The following is a 17311-nucleotide window of genomic DNA, read 5'->3' on the forward strand; positions in this document are numbered from 1 at the left end:
GTGAATATATGGACTCATTTTTTTAAGATATGTACCTAAGAGTGGGGTTGCTGAGTCACAGGCTAGACAGAGAAGGTATAAGTTTAAATAAATTCTTGAGTTTTTACCATTATTAAGGGCCTGGATGTTGTAGCTACTAAAATGAGTCTTTCTTTTTGACACTAAAGTGGCCAGAGGATATTTATTCTCTGAGTGAATGAAAAGTGGTGGAACATACTTAGGATTTTATGCCTAGGGTTCAGAGTATAGAGAGTGAACAAATTTAAATGGGCAGTGGAAGGCCCAGGGAATAAATTTTTTTTTTTTTTTTTGGTCACAGGTGGAGTTCTGGTTGTTAAATAAAATAGTTACATTTCCATACAACAGAGAAGCCACAATAGTGTTTTGGGATTAATTTACTTCACATAATGTAATAACAGTAGAATTGGTGCTGATATCACCTTGCATTACATCTCTTGATTATTCACTTTTGCAAGCAGGTTAGGCAGTGTACTCTTTATGTGATACCATTCTCTGCATTGACCTTAGATTTATAAAAGGGTGGTGTTACGGTCACCTGCCATTTGATTATTGGTGCCGGATTCTACCATTTATAGAAGCCATACAATGAAAATAGTGTCAGTCACAGAAAGCAGGGTTATTGAAAGAATATCATATTTTGTTTCCTTAGGAAATAAACAGGACCTACTCTCAGCATCAAAGGGCACTTATTTTCATCAAGAAATAATTACATGGGGCGTCCCTGGTGGCGCAGTGGTTGAGAGTCCGCCTGCCGATGCAGGGGACGCGGGTTCGTGGCCCCTGTCCAGGAGGATCCCACGTGCCACAGAGCGGCTGGGCCCGTGAGCCATGGCCGCTGAGCCTGTGCTCCGCAACGCGAGAGGCCACAACAGTGAGAGGCCCGGGTACCACAAAAAATAAAAAAAAAAAAAATAATTATTATTATGTGATCAAAGTCCACATAGTACAGGCTTAAAGAAATATTCACTGTTTTAGCTGTGCTTAAATGGATATCCAAATGAAGTGATAGAATCAAAATGCCTAAGAATTGGAAATATTGAGAGTAACACCTAAAAGAAAAAGGTATTATTTAAAGGGGAATGGAACCAATAATAATAATAGATACTAATTTTTGAGTGCTTACTGTATCTTGTGTGCTGTGCAAAAAAAACTTGAATTATTGCACTTAATTTCACAAACACTGACATATAGATAATATTATATGTTTTAATGATACTGCTGGTGTTTAAGAAGTACACAACTTGGCTATGGAAAGTTGTGAAGCTGAGAATTAGGTCTAGACACTTTAAACTCCAGAAGTTTCTCTCTTTACACCTTCGTTGTAGATGTAATTCACAGATGGATTTTTTTTTTTCTTGTGAACAGCAATTTTGGTAGGGATACTGTGGTTAAAATATCTTGATAATTGTGTAAGAGCTTCTTTTCTTTTTTCTGCTTCCTTTGCCCTTTCCTCCTCCTCTGTCTTCTTGTGTCTTTCTTCTCCTTTTTCTTCATTACCATTATCATAATCATTATATATGAATGATGGAGCATTGTTTTTCTCTACAAAGTGATGTTTGCCTACACAATCATTTAAAAAATGACAATAGGGCTTCCCTGGTGGCGCAGTGGTTGAGAATCCGCCTGCCGATGCAGGAGACACGTGTTCGTGCCCTGGTCCGGGAAGATCCCACGTGCCGCGGAGCAACTAAGCCCGTGAGCCATGGCCGCTAGGCCTGCGCGTCCGGAGCCTGTGCTCCGCAACGGGAGAGGCCACAACAGTGAGAGGCCCGCATACCGCAAAAAAAAAAAAAAAAAAAAAAAAAAAAAAAAGACAATAATTAAAAACGCAAATAAGATTGTTTATCTGCTGTGCTGTTATGTCAGCTGTAGCTTGGTTCTCTCTGCTTTGTGGTGAGAGACAAACGGGGTAAGAGACAGATTATAACCTAAAAGCAATGCAGACTTTTATTTGGGAAATAGGTCAGCATTTCTCTTTGTTTGAAGAAAGGAAACCTTCTATGAAGAGAAGCAGAAAAGGTTTCCTTTTATAATCTTATTTTAAAAATTCAGAGCTATTAAAAATCAAGGTGGCCTCTCTAGATCAATGTGTAAAAAAACCTGTATATATGCACAGTACATACATATATGATGTATTATATACATAGATATATATTATATACTGGTACTGTATTAAATTATACACTATATTATGTATTATTTTAGCTATAATTATATATCATTATATATTATATATAATTAAATTACATATATTAAGTTATGTAGTAACATATATATATATATATCATGTTATATGTGTGTGTGTATTATATAGTAGTAATTTTAGAGGTGTCTGTGAGAAAATGATAATGAAAAAGAAATACCCAAATCACAATCTGTAAATACTAAAATATATATTAGATAAAAATTGTGTTATTGTATATAGTAACTACATTGTATTACTGCAGATTAAAAATATTACAGTTCCTTAGTATTTAAAATATTTTGTCACTGTTGGGTGAAAATGTCTATTAAGCATATCTAGTTTCCTATGTCCTTATTTGCCATCTACCTCAAATTTCATTTATAAAACATCTACTCTTTTCCAGGTATTGTTTTATAAGGAAAAATAAGGCTTAACTTTTTCTGTTGAGTTCACAATTTAGTGAGAGGGATGGAGAAGTAAACCTGTGGTGTCCATAGAGTAGGAAGTGATATCAAGTAGTGAAAAAAGGGTGCAAAACGATGCCCTAGAAGCTCAGAGAACAACAGTGCAATAGCAAGGATGCTTGAAGGTCTGACGTGCACCAGATACATAACAATGGCACTCACTGGACTGTGGGACCATTGTTATGTATCCAGAGCACATTAGACACAGACGTAGGGAATGGACTTGAGAACCCGGGGGCGGGGGGGTAAGCTGTGACAAAGTGAGAGAGCGACATGGACTTATATACACTACCAAATGTAAAATAGCTAGCTAGTGGGAAGCAGCTGCATAGCACAGGGAGATCAGCTCGGTGCTTTGTGACCACCTAGAGGGGTGGGACAGGGAAGGTGGGAGGGAGGGGATATGGGGATATAAGTTTATGTATAGCTGATTCACTTTATTATACAGTTGTGTTAAACTAACACAACATTGTAAAGCAATTATACTCCAGTAAAGATGTTAAAAATAAAAAAATGATGAGATAATCAAACCCAACCATTGAATAGTTTGAAGTTTAAAATTGTGTAAGATAAAAACTCATGCTGCCACCCAAGTTAACTTTTTGAAAGTTATACTTCTCTAATATTTAGTGTAGTAGAATTCTTTGATAATATTTTTCTTTCTGGTATAAAATGTTTATAAAGTGTCTATATTAAAGTGTGTTTAGTTCAATCTGCAATATAAAGTGATACAAACCTAATCTTTGCACATTTTTGGATAAAAATCACAATTTAATTTTATGATTTTTAATGCTTAAATAATGATATTGGAATTCACTATTTTAGGCTAAGTCTAACAGACCTCTGGAATCCAAGGTGACAAACACCTCGCTAAGGAATGATTTTCAGTGGTAAAATTACTCATTGCAGCTATGTTATAAATTATTTTTTACTCCTAACAAAAGTATATTGGAAATATATCACACATTGAGACATGTTCTTCAAAGGCATTCTTCTTCTTGTCTTCTGTCTCTCCACCCATTTATTCTCCATTGGCTTTTCCCCTTAGTTTCTAAACCCCCCCAAATTAGTCATTTTGTAAATAAATGATTACAGAAAATAATAAAAATTAACCATTAACTAGGCTCAGCAGCAGACCCTTGGCCCACATTATACCCTTATCTCCCTGTGATCATCAAAAATGCAATATGACTTCTCAGATGGTCACTTAAGGAAGAGTAAATTATACCAGAACACAAATGTCCCAATGTGGTATGCTTATTTCTTTGGGTATCTCTCAACTCATAAAACCGAGCCTGGGAACTCTTCATTGTATTGTTACCTCTTTGATAGTATTTTAAAGCTTTTTAAAGTCAGCTCATTGATAGAGATGGTATATATAACCTACTTCACCATTACCAATAGACATTTTTAACCTGTCTAAATTAGACTTTCTTACCCAAACTCCGTGTGCATGAGCGTGTACACACAGGTTCACATATACACATTTAAAGTTTACATTTCCTTATGCTGTCTCTGACAAGACCCAATATTTACCAACCATCACATAAAAAATTTATAGACTCCTCTCTGTGCCTTGCTTTTTCATCCTCTCTGACTGGTCATGAAATCCTTGGGATTCTATCCTGTAGATGTATTACACCTTTATTCCTTTTTCTCCATCTTCATTACAGTAACCTTGTTTTCACCTCACAAGCTTCTCTCATTCAGGCCCTCATCACTTCTGTCATGCCCTCATAAATGATCTCAGTACCAGAAATTCTTTGAATGAAACAAGCTCCCTTACCCCTCCCCTGTCCTGTATACATCATATTTTTCTTAATCCTGGAATGTTCTTACTCATTTGTCTCTCTTGTAAACATACACTCAGCCTTCAGTGGGCAAAGCAGATTTCACCAAGGTTTTTCCTGATCCTTACTCTCCGTACTTCCTATTACCTGGCATAGAGAGTATGTCTTTTTTTTTTTTTTTTTTGTCTCAAATATCCTTCTGCCAAAATCATGCATGGGAAATCTGTAAGCTCTTGAAGACCCAGCTCAACTTTGATCTGGTTAGAAGCGTCCCTCATTAGCTCAGGTCAGTGATTCTCACGTTGTGATCTCCAGACAAGCAGCAAAGGCAGCTGAGAAACTGATAGAAATGCAGATTCTCAAGCCACATGACAAAAGTACTGAGTCAGAGCTCAAAGTTTGTTTTAACAAGACCCCCAGGTGTTTCGGATGCAGGCTAAGTTTGAGAAACATGCAAAGACAGTATTTTTCTCAGTCTTCACACTTTCACAACTTCCACACATCTTCACTTGTAGCACTTACCATATTATATTATAATTACTTTTCAGTTATTAAGTATTTTCCTCTTATGTGTTCTTCCATAGCTTGTAGCAGTGCTTGAGTGGTAATAGAAGACTCTCTTTTGGATAATAAGTATAGGTTTCTGCCAGACAGTTTTAGCTTGTTTTCACTGCACTCCCAGGCCATTCAAGAATGTCTTCACCTTAACTTCAGTGTGTTAGTTCTTTATTTGTTGTTCACATTACTGAAGCCTCACACATTCATGCAGGTGACTCACATCCTTTTATAATGCTTCATCTCTACTCATTTAAAATTTCATTGCTTGCCAGGGAGCATGATGGAAAATTAGGGGTTCTGGCCAAAAACCATGCATGATTCTTATGAGAATTATTCAGCTTCCGCTCATGTTGCCATTTTCCAGTGTTACTATTGGATCTGAACATATCCCCAGTGGCTGACACACAACTTGGTAACAATGAGGGTTCCAGGCTTCCCGTGTCAGTCATGGGTTTCCAAGATGTATATTTTCCATTCTGACCCTTAAGAAGGCCAGTGTAGCAAATTTTGCAAATGTTATAAGCTATGAGCACAAATGCTCTTGAAGACACAGGATTGTTGACAATGTTTGTGGGAGGGTAGGATTGGAGGGTTGTGGATTGTTAATATCCATGATATCTTGCCCAGAATTTATTCCACTCAGAGTCCTTTGGAACAATTTTCTAACTTTTGCTATAGGATATGAACAGATGACAAGGTATATGTCACCTGGGTAAGGATACTATGGAGCAAGCTGCAAAATGCAGTAAATTAATTTGACTCAGACTCACTCCCTGCCTTCATGACCTTCAGTTTCTGAAGGTCATTGCACCACAGAACACTCACAGGGATTCCTTAATGGGTGGAATAATTGGGACTGTATATTCAGTATTTTCCTGCTTCAAGCTTTTGTCTGCAGTGAGAAAGATTATTATGCACATCAGAATCCTGCTCTTCACCTTTACTTGGTGGCTGCCTTATGCTCTTTTTCCCCACTCTCTGCCCCTTGCTGGATGACGCTTATTTCAAGTCTTTCAATTCCATTGCATTCTTTCCAATGAAACAACTCATACTGGGTCACCCACTCAGGGCTCCTAACAGTCATTTTTTAAAAATGTGATTCAACACGTGAACACATACTAGAAAACATACAATGTAAAAGGAATATGAATTTGCTGATGTATGAAGGCTGGGCAGTGGATGCCCCATAACTACTCACCCTGTGTTTACCACCTTCGGTATCTACTAAACTTACCCATTGTGGGCACTGATATCATTTTCCTCATCTCCTTGGGAGAAAACGTGTTGTAACAGGGCAACCTTCCCCCACAAGAGGAGGGTAATTTGGAGCAAGTTGTAGTACCCAGTGGATTGGTTTAACTCAGAGTCACTTCTGCCTTCATGACCTTCAGTCTCTGGTGGGCTTTGCACCACAGGGTGCTTGTTTACATTTGCTCTCTAGGTTTGAAAGAATCCGGGGACTGTGTTCAAAGTATTGGTCCTAAAGGGAATTCTCTGGTACAAGAAAGAATATTATGTAAATGAGAGTTCTCGTCTTCTCCTTTGGGTCACTGGGGGACTCTCTTTTATAACCCTATTTACGTCCCTTTGCAGGATGTCACTTAATTTACAGGGTCCAGAACCAGTATTACTGCCAGAATCACTCATCCTGTGTTGACTAACTGCATTATCTGCTGAGCTTACCCATAGTGGTACTTATTTCATTTTCCTCCTAAGTTTGGGTGAAAATTTGTTGTACCAAGGCAAGTTTCCCACACATAAGGAGGATGATTTGGAGCAAGTTGTATGAAGTGGATTGGTATAACTCAGATTAACTCCCTGTCTTCATGACCTTCAGTTTCTGGCGGCTTTGCCCTACAGGGTGTTTGTTACAAATGCTGTCTAGGTTTGAAAGAATCCGGGGTCTGTGTTCAGTGTATTGCACCTGAAGGGGATTCTCTGTAAAATAAAGAATACTGTGAAATGAGAGTTCTTCTCTTCTCCTTTGGGTCACTGGTGAACTCTCTTTTATAACCCTAATTACGTCCCTTTGCAGGATGTCAGTTATTTTACAGGGTCCAGAACCTGTATTATTGCCAGAATCACTCACCCTGTGTTTACTACCTTTGGTATCTGTTGAACTTACCCATGGTGGGTACTTATTTCATTTTCCTCTTCCCTTTGGGAGAATACTTGTTGTACCAAGGCAACTTACCCCACAAAAGGAGGACACTTTGGAGCAAGTTGTACCCAGTGGATGGGTATAACTCAGAGTAACTCCCTGTCTTCATGATCTTCAGTTTCTGGTGGCTTTTCACCACACGGTGCATGTTACAGTTGCTCTGTAGGTTTGAAAGAATCCGGCATCTGTGTTCAATGTATTGCACCTAAAGGGGATTCTCTGTAAATTAGAGAATATTGTGAAATGAGTGTTCTTCTCTTCTCCTTTGCGTCACTGGTGAACTCTCTTTTATAACCCTAATTACGTCCGTTTGCAGCATGTCACTTAATTTACAGGGTCCGGAGCCTGTATTATTGCCAGAATCAGTCACCCTGTGTTTACTACCTTTGGTATCTGCTGCACTAACCCATGGTGGGTACTGATTCCATTTCCCTCATCTCCTTAGAGAAAACTTGTTGTAGCAGGTCAACCTTCCCAAACATGAGGAGGGTGATGTGGAGCAAATTGTAGGACCCAGTTGACTGGTTTTACTCGGAGTCACTCCCTGCCTTAATGACTTTCGGCTTTTCGCGAACTTCGCACACAGGGTGCTTGTTACAATTGCTTTCAAGGTTTGAAATAATCTGGGTCAGTGTTCAATGTATCGCTCCTAAAGGGCACTCTCTGTTATAAGAAAGAATACTGTGTAAATGAGAGTTCTTCTCTTCTCCTTTGGGTCACTGGTGAACTCTCTTTTATAATCCTAATTACATCCCTTTGCAGCATGTCACTTATTTTACAGGGTCCAGAACCTGTATTATTGCCAGAATCACTCACTCCATGTTTCCTACCTTCGGTGTCTGCTGAACTTACCCATGGTGGGTACTGATTTCATTTTCCTCTTCTCCCTGGGAGATAACTTGTTGTACCAAGGCAAGTTTCCCCCACATAAGCAGAATAATTTGGAGCAAGTTTTACCCAGTGGATTGGTTTAACTAAGACTCACTGCCTGCCGTCCAGACTTTCAGATTCTGGCGTCTTTGCACCACATGGTGCTTGTTTGCAATTGCTGTCTTGGTTTGAAAGTATCCGGGGTGTGTGTTCTATGTATTTCTCCTAAAGGGGATTCTCTGTAAGTGAAATAATATGTAAATGGGTGTTCTTGGCCTCTCCTCTGATTACTGGTAAACTCTCATTTATAACCCTATTTACGGCCCCTTCAGGGATGTCACTTAACTTACAGGGTCCAGAACCTGTGTTATTGCCAGAATCACTCACTCTGTGTTTACCACCTTTGGTATCTCCTGTACTTACCCATGGTGGGTACTGATGTCATTTTCCTCCTATGCTTGGGTCAAGACGTGTTGTAGCAAGGCAAGTTTACCCTACATAAGGAGGAAGATTTGGAGCAAGTTGTACCCAGTGGATTGGTGTAACTCAGAGTGACTCCCTGTCTTCATGATCTTCAGTTTCTCGTGGCTTTGCACCACACGGTGCATGTTACAATTGCTCTCTAGGTTTGAAAGTATCCGGGATCTGTGTTCAATGTATTGCACCTGAAGGGGTTTTCCTGTAAAATAAAGAATATTGTGTAAATGAGAGTTCCTCTCTTCTACTTTGGGTCATGGTGAACTCTCTTTTAGAAACCTATTTACCTCCCTTTCCAGGATGTCACTTAACGTATACGGTTCAGAATTTATATTATTACCAGTATCACTCACCCTGTGTTTATTACCCTTGGTATCTGCTGAACTTACCCATGTTGATACTGATTTCATTTTCCTCTACTCCTTGGGAGAAAACGTGTTGTAGCAAGGCAAGTTTCCCCCACATAAGGAGGATAAGTTGGATCAAGTTGTAGTACCCACTGGACTCATTTATCTCGGAGTCACTCCGTGCCTTCCTGACTTTCAGTTTCTGGTGACCTTTGCACCACAGGGTGCTTGTTACCATTGCTCTGTAGGTTTAAAAGAATCTGGTGTCTATGTTCAATGTATTTCTCCTAAAGGGGACTCTCTGTTAAAGAAAGAACATTATGTAAATGAGAGTCCTTCTCTTCTCCTTTGGTCACTGGTGACCTCACTTTTATAACCCTATTTACGTCCCTTTGCAGGATATCACTTAATTTATAGTGTCCAGAACCTGTATTATTGCCAAAATCACTCACCCTGTGTGGACTACCTTTGGTATCTGCTGAACTTACGCATGGTGGGTACTTATTTCATTTTCCTCCTATGCTTGGGTGAAAATTTTTTGTACAAAGGCAAGTTTCCCACACATAAGGAGGAAAATTTGGAGCAAGTTGTACCCAGTGGATAGGTTTAACTCAGAATTACTCCTTGTCTTCGTGACCTTCAGTTTCTGGAGGTTTTGCCTCACAGAGTGCTTATTACAATTGCTCTCTAGGTTTGAAAGAATCTAGGGTCTGTATTCAGTGTGTTGCACCTAAAGGGGATTCTCTGTAAATTAGAGAATATTGTGAAATGAGTGTTCTTCTCTTCTCCTTTGCGTCACTGGTGAACTCTCTTTTATAACCCTAATTACGTCCGTTTGCAGCATGTCACTTAATTTACAGGGTCCGGAGCCTGTATTATTGCCAGAATCAATCACCCTGTGTTTACTACCTTTGGTATCTGCTGCACTAACCCATGGTGGGTACTGATTCCATTTCCCTCATCTCCTTAGAGAAAACTTGTTGTAGCAGGTCAACCTTCCCAAACATGAGGAGGGTGATGTGGAGCAAATTGTAGGACCCAGTTGACTGGTTTTACTCGGAGTCACTCCCTGCCTTAATGACTTTCGGCTTTTCGCGAACTTCGCACGCAGGGTGCTTGTTACAATTGCTTTCAAGGTTTGAAATAATCTGGGTCAGTGTTCAATGTATCGCTCCTAAAGGGCACTCTCTGTTATAAGAAAGAATACTGTGTAAATGAGAGTTCTTCTCTTCTCCTTTGGGTCACTGGTGAACTCTCTCTTATAACCCTATTTACATCCCTTTCAGGGATGTCACTTATTTTACAGGGTCCAGAACCTGTATTATTGCCAGAATCACTCACTCCGTGTTTGCTACCTTCGGTATCTGCTGATCTTGCCCATTGTGGGCTCTGATTTCATTTTCCTCATTTTCCTGCAAAAAACGTATTGTACCAAGGCAAGCTTCTCCCGGATGAGGATTATTTGGACCCAGATGTTTTATGCAGTATATTGGTTTCACTTAGAATCACCCAATGCTTTCGTGACCTTCAGTCTCCAGTGGCATTTGTACCACAGCATGCTTATTATAGTTACTTTCTAGGTTTCAAAGAATTGGTGGATGAGGGGTGGTCTGTGTTCAATGCATTGCTCCTGAAGGGTTTTCTTTGATGCAGGAAAGAATATTATGTAAATGAGAGTTCTTCTCTTCTCCTTTGGGTCATTGGTGAACTCTCATTCAACAATGAGAGTCCAATGACCCCATTTATTGTGCCTTTGCAGGATGACACTTAATTTACAGCATCCAGAACCCGTACTATTTAGTCCAGAACCACTCACCCTGTGCTGACTACCTTCTGTATCTGCTAAACTAGCCCATTATTGGCATTGCTTTCATTTTCCTCATCTCTTTGGGGGAAAACTTGCTGTTCCAAGGTAAGTCTGTCCACCAGGTGAGGATAATTGGGAGCAAGTTGTATTACCCAATGGATTGGTTTCACTCAGAATCACTCCTTGCCTTCATGACCTTCAGTTTCTGGTGACCTTTGTACCACAGGTTTCTTGTTACAATTGCTTTCTAGGTTTGAAAAAATTGGGGGTCTGTGTTCAATGTATTGCTCCTAAAAGGGTTTCTGTGGTATCTGAGAGAATATTATGTACATGTGACATCTTCTGTTCTCCTTTGGGTCATCGGTGAACTCTCCTGTATGACCTCATTTACTGTCCTTTTGCAGGATGACACTTCATTTACAGCATCCAGAACCTGTATTATTTAGCCTCACCCTGTGTTAGCCGCTTTCAGTATCTGCTGACCTTACCCAGTTGGGGCACTGATTTCATTTTTCTCATCTCCTTAGGAGAAAACTTGTTGTACCAAGGCAATTTCTATGTAACTCAGTGACTGATTTCTGATCTGATCCAAGTTATGCCCCTGAGAATGATTGTTTTCCTTTAGTACTGGGCCATGGACTCTCACTTGTGTTTGCATAGTATGATGCCTTCCTCGGGGTTTAATGGCAATGCCTTTCTCAGAGTGATATGGGTAGGTTCATGCCAGAGGTGTTCAGCTTGTGTTTGCTGCACTCCCCAGCTTATCAAGATTGTCCTGTCTTTGAGTTCAAATGGTGGTGCTTCATTGGTTCTTTACATTGTGAGTCCTGACATAATGATGGAGGTGACTCCCTTGCTTTAAAGCGCTTCCACTGTGCTTTTGAAAATGTTCGTTGCTTGCCAACAAGTGGAAGAAAATCCGAGATTCACGCTCAAAACTACTGAATTATTCCTATTAGAATTATTTAACTTGTATTTGGTCACTCAGAGCCTCCTATTGTCATCGTCCCATATTACTGTGGAATGTGAACACCCATCCTAGAGGTTATTCCCGAGTAAAGAAATTAAGTTGCCATCCTCTGAATGCTCAGCAATGGTTTCCCCAGATCCACTTGCTGTTTACCCAAATTCATTTTCTGTTGAACTTGCCAGTAATAGCTATAAAGTTCGTGTTTTTCACTAGCCAGGCCGGAAAGCTGAGCTTGTCAAGTTATAAATACTTTATAGGTTGGTTTTCAGTCTAAAATGTTTTTATATTCTTGCGTCTATTTCTGTACTTATAGGGGGAGATGGATTCTTTCGTATATTTCCGTAAATATTCCTCCCACAACGACAATGTAGGTTTCTCATGTAAATAGTAAAGATAGGTTCCTATCAGAAGATTTTACCATGTGTTCATGCAACTCACCATGATAGACAAGATTTTCTTGTCTGTCATTTCATGTATAGATTGTTCAGTGATGCCTAACATTGCTAAAAGTATGTCATGGTCACAGAGTCGATTACCTTCCTCTCAAAAGTGATTCATTTGTACTCTTAAATTTTCATAGCTTGTATACCTGCATTATGGAAGTTATGGAGGTGGTGAAATTCATTGGCTGACACTGAGAGTTACTCCTCTTGTATTTTACCCACTCAGAAATGGTTTTTCAGTCATCCAGTTGTGCAGTAGGATGAGAACATGTATAAAATTGATGCCACGCGTCTTGGTGATAATAAGTGGCCAGGTTTAGCATGTCAGTCATTGATTTACAAGATGTTTTCCTTCTGTGCTTATGCCTATGTAGGCCAATGTAGGAAATTTCTAGCAAATGATACAGTCTGTGAACAAAGCTCTCACTAATGACACAGGCTTGAAGACAATGATGACTCCAGTCTTGCAATGAAGGGTACTGGTTAACTCCATTATAACTTGCCCTGTGTTTACTCCACTAAGGGTGGCTTAGCGTAATTGTCTAGCATGTGCTATAGAATATGAACAGAGAACCAAGTGGATGTTCCTTTAATGAGGATAATGTGAAGCAATTTGCAGAGCACAGTTGATTTGTTTTCCACAAAACCATTTATTTTATTCCTCAACTTCAGTGTCTGGGGGACTTTGCACCACATATGTGGAAATACAGTTGCTTTCCAGGTCGAAAGAATTGATGGTCTGTAGTCAATGTACTGCCTTCTCAGAGTTTTGTTTGTCTGTTTGTTTTTGTTCTGGGTGCCTGAAAGAATATTATACTTATGAACCTCGTAATTGTCTCCTCAAAGAGCTTGCTGATCTCTCTTTTGTGACCCCATTGCCTGCTTCTTTGCTAGATGGCACTTGTTTTGCCAGGATAGACTAGATTGGGTACATTTCCATCTGGATGCCTCCCCCTGTGTCCACTCCACTCAGAGCTGTTTGCAGTCATTATGGAATATGTGATGCACAATGTAAGCTTACCCCCGGCGGTATACTCCCTGTGTAAGGAAAATGAAGTCGCTGTTCTTTGTAGGCCTAGTGGTTTGCCCAGAACTGCCCCTCCTGAGTTGACCACCTTCGTTTTCTGCTGAGTTTGGCCATAATTGGCATTGAGTTCATGTACTTCATCAACCCTAGAAAAATTGGTTGGTATATCAACTATTCATATACGGCCTTCAAGGGTTCGATGTTGGCCCGAACAATTCATATACCCACGAGGGCGATTCTCTTCTAATACCGTGTAATGATCTCTCATGTATGTTCCCACGTGGTTCCTAACGTTACTGAAAGTATCTCAAGGTCATTAAGGTGATTCTCCTCCTCTCAAAGTGTTTCATGTGTGAAATCCCCATGATGGCAATTAGCTTGTCATTCTTAGCATGTCTGTCATTGGTTTCTCCAGATTCATCTCTTCTGTATTCATTCCTCCCAAGGCCGATTGTGGTAATTGTGTGGCAAATGCTGTTGCGTGTGAACACACTTCCCACTGCATGCATTTGATGGCATTAATGTAGCCATTCTTAGACTTCTGAAAATTGCTTTGCCCCAAAACTACTCATGCTGAATTCACCCCATGCATACCTGGTTGTAGCTGTAATCCAGCGTGTGATGTTGGCTCTCCACACACACTCTTCAGGGAATTCCCCGTGTAATTATAATAAAGGTGCAAATCTGGGAATGCAGTGTACTTGCTTCCCCAGAATCATTCCAACTGCATTTACCACATCCTGCTCCTGCTGAAATTGGACATAATATCCTTTGAGTGATGAACATCACTAGTCCTGGCAAGAATGCATAGTCTATCAGGTATTGCTTATTTGGGCATTGTTGTCATAACATAAAAGATATTATTTCTATGTGGAATTATCTTATCCTAAAGTGCGTGAATCCTCTTGCAAGCCTCATTGAATGCCTTTTGCCTTCATGGCAGTTACGTTTCCTGGTTTAGAATGCAGCTCTTGTGTTAACCCCAGATGTTCGTTTGTCTGTTCCTCACCTTATTCTAGGCTGACTTTAGTCATTGTCCCCTATGTCCTATAGGAAAAAGAGAATCAAGAAATTGGATGTCCTGTAGGTTAGCATTGTAAATGTGCCAGCCTTTGGGTGCTGCAGTTTAATGGTTTAGCACGGACTCATCCACCTCTACTCAGTACCTGCAATTTCTGCTGAACTTTGCAGTGAAAGTCACTTATTACAAGTACTTTTTAGGTCAGGAATAGTGGATTGTCTTTGAGTCGTGAATTGGTGTCTTGGCGGTTTCTAATGTTCCTGAAAGAATGTTACAGGTTCATAACATTCTTACTCCTCTCCTCATGGTACTTGGCAACGTTTCCTCTCAGTCCCCATGGCATGCCATTTGCGTGTAAACCACCTTCGGCTGCTGGTGAACTTGACCACAGTTGTACCTAAATTCATGTATTTTACCAGGCCTCGATAGAAATAGTGATATACCAGGTCAGTGTATTGTTTCGTGTAGTCTTCAGAAGCTCTAACGAATTTCAGGGTAATGATGCTTGATCCCCTCTGCTAAAGCACTTGATGGCCACTCCCATGATGCTTTGCTATATGCCACCCTGCTTGATAGCAATGAAGGTAGGTTGGGTGTTTGCTATGATTCCTCAAGCTGGTAGAGGGCTGGAGTGGCAGAGATGAGGTTCAGGAGCCTGCTTTACCAATTTTAAAGTGCCTTTGAATTTAAAATGGTTATTTCTTTCAGTTTTTATAAATTCCCTGGGTGTAAACGAGGCAGTAAGGAAATCAACAGCCAAATATTTAAGCAGAGCACACCTAAGCTTATTGCTGTGTTCTTTCTGCTGAGTTAATCTTCCTTTTTCAAAAGAAAAATTTTAGTTCATGTCTTCAGTGTTAATCCAGTTACATCATTTTTGATATATACTTTATTATCATTCATAGAAGTGCATTGCTTCAGAATATGAAATGTTTCACCTCCTGCTTCTTTTTATCATTTTTCCTCTCAGCTTAAGTCGCACCTTCAGAGAGTACATCTCTGACCATAACTCTGGAGTATCACCCCAGGTGATCCCTGTCAGTCACCCATCATTGAATTATTTATCAGCATCTAATTTTTTAATACATTTGTTTTTTTGTTTTATTTTGGCCAACACGCAGATTCCATGAGAGCTAGGAACCTGTTTTTGTGTTCTCTTGTCTTCTTTTACCACATCATCTGGAAAAGTGCCTTGTACACTTATATACATACACATATAACTACACATTTCTGCTGAATGAATGCATGTGTAAATTAATTAATTGTCATGTCCAGATGGGTTTCTGAGGAATGTGCAGTTGAACCACAGAAAGTACACAGTAGAGTGTAAAGGAATCGTAAATAAAATAACTATCCACACATCTACTGACTGTAACCTTACAGAGAGAAACTCACATTAGCAGTTATTTAGCATGTTATATGAATGAGCCAAAGATGACCTCTGTCTATTGGCCCTTAGGTTTTTTACTGTTTGACAGTAGGCTGAGACCCATTAGCTCAAAAGCCCACCAGCAGTGAACTAAAAATTTTTCCACGTTCAGTTAGTTGTTTTAAGCATAGCCCAAATAAGCAGATTTTTAGCCAATTATAAGTTGCCTGCTTTGCATACCCTCTGCAACTGTGCCCAATACCTGCTGGCCATAGATAAGATAAACCCCAGGGTTATAAAGTCTGCGATCTGCCCTTTGAAGTTCTGTGACCCAGAGACTCTGCCTTGTGACTGAGTGGTACGACCCCTCTTTGAACCCCTTCTCCCTCAGGAGTTTTCTTGCCCATCTTCCAAAACATGTCCCCTGCGCCATAGCCTCTGGACAGTCTCATGCTGTGGGGGACTTCCCCGCATGCAAACCTGTCAAAGCGTCGTCCAAGTAAAGCTTGTGTGTGCCACCTTACTGTGGTCTTACCTTTTTCCTTGATAAGCCTCAAAATCCCTAGAACCACCTACACAGAGACAAGAATGAAGGGAGCTATAGCAACCATGGGGTCTCTGACTTATGACCCTTTTTAGAACATACTGTCACATTCCGTATATGCCAAAGAGTAATAGGGTTAGGATGAGGATATTTTGGCAAAATACTACTATTCTACAACAGTAACTATTTTGGCAGAAACCATATTGAGACCTGTTAGACTCAGAATATAGACAGGCAACAGAATGTCTTATCTATCAGTGTTTCCCTTGCACCTTGTACTGCTTTGGGCACATGGTAGATACTCAAAACATATTGGTTATTTAGTTGGTTGGATAAATGAATACTTGAAGAATTCAATGAATGTCTAAAGAGTATGATTTTTCATTTAATTAGAATGTATTAAAAATACCCAAATCTGAATCCGTATTTACTTGTAATTCTTGTAATGCCCAGGACTCATGATTTTAATTGTGATGTTCAATGGACAGTATACATATATGTTTATATACACAAAGAAGGAGCCTGGGTTGGGGAGACATTTTTTTCCCAGTCACGTATCCTAGAAAACTTTTGTTTGATTTTGTTAAATCTATTTTATTGCCTTGTTCCTCAATTTGATATATTGAAATGAATAAAAGTTAGCATGCAGAATATGTAAAAAGAAATCAAGTGCTGTTTATTATCTTTTTATCGTTATGAGTTCCTTGGTTTGTAAATAGAGGAGTTCATTCAACTAATGAAAAGTGTCAACAATTTTTCCATCTCAATAATAGTGGCAAAAAATGATCTTCTGTTTTCTATATGCATGTAAATAAAATAGAAGAGATTTTTCAAAGAGGATTTCTTGTCCAGGAAAGGTTTAAATGAAAAGAATATTTTCTCTCTCTCTCCCTCCCACACCCTCCCTCCCTCCATCTCGCTCTCGCTCTCACTCTCGCTCTCTCTCATTGAGTTGTTTTAGTATATGATTTATAAAGCCAGCATTTCTCCTCTGAACTTATATCGCAGCAAACCACACACTATTTTATCTTTTGTCACTAGTCCTATATAAATAAATGGGTTCTTTTCTTCCTTCTTTGAGGAAGAAAATATTGTACATGCTTATCTTTACTCGGGCAATGTACTAAATATTTATTAATTTTCTATTTGGTAATTCGGTAGAATATTGACAAATAGAATCGTTTAGTACTACATTATAACATTGTATGGAAATTTGCTGAAACTGTCAGTAGCAGATGTAGGATTAAAATATAAAAC

The sequence above is a fragment of the Kogia breviceps genome, chromosome X (genome assembly GCF_026419965.1).
Source record: "Kogia breviceps isolate mKogBre1 chromosome X, mKogBre1 haplotype 1, whole genome shotgun sequence".
Taxonomy (NCBI): domain Eukaryota; kingdom Metazoa; phylum Chordata; class Mammalia; order Artiodactyla; family Physeteridae; genus Kogia; species Kogia breviceps.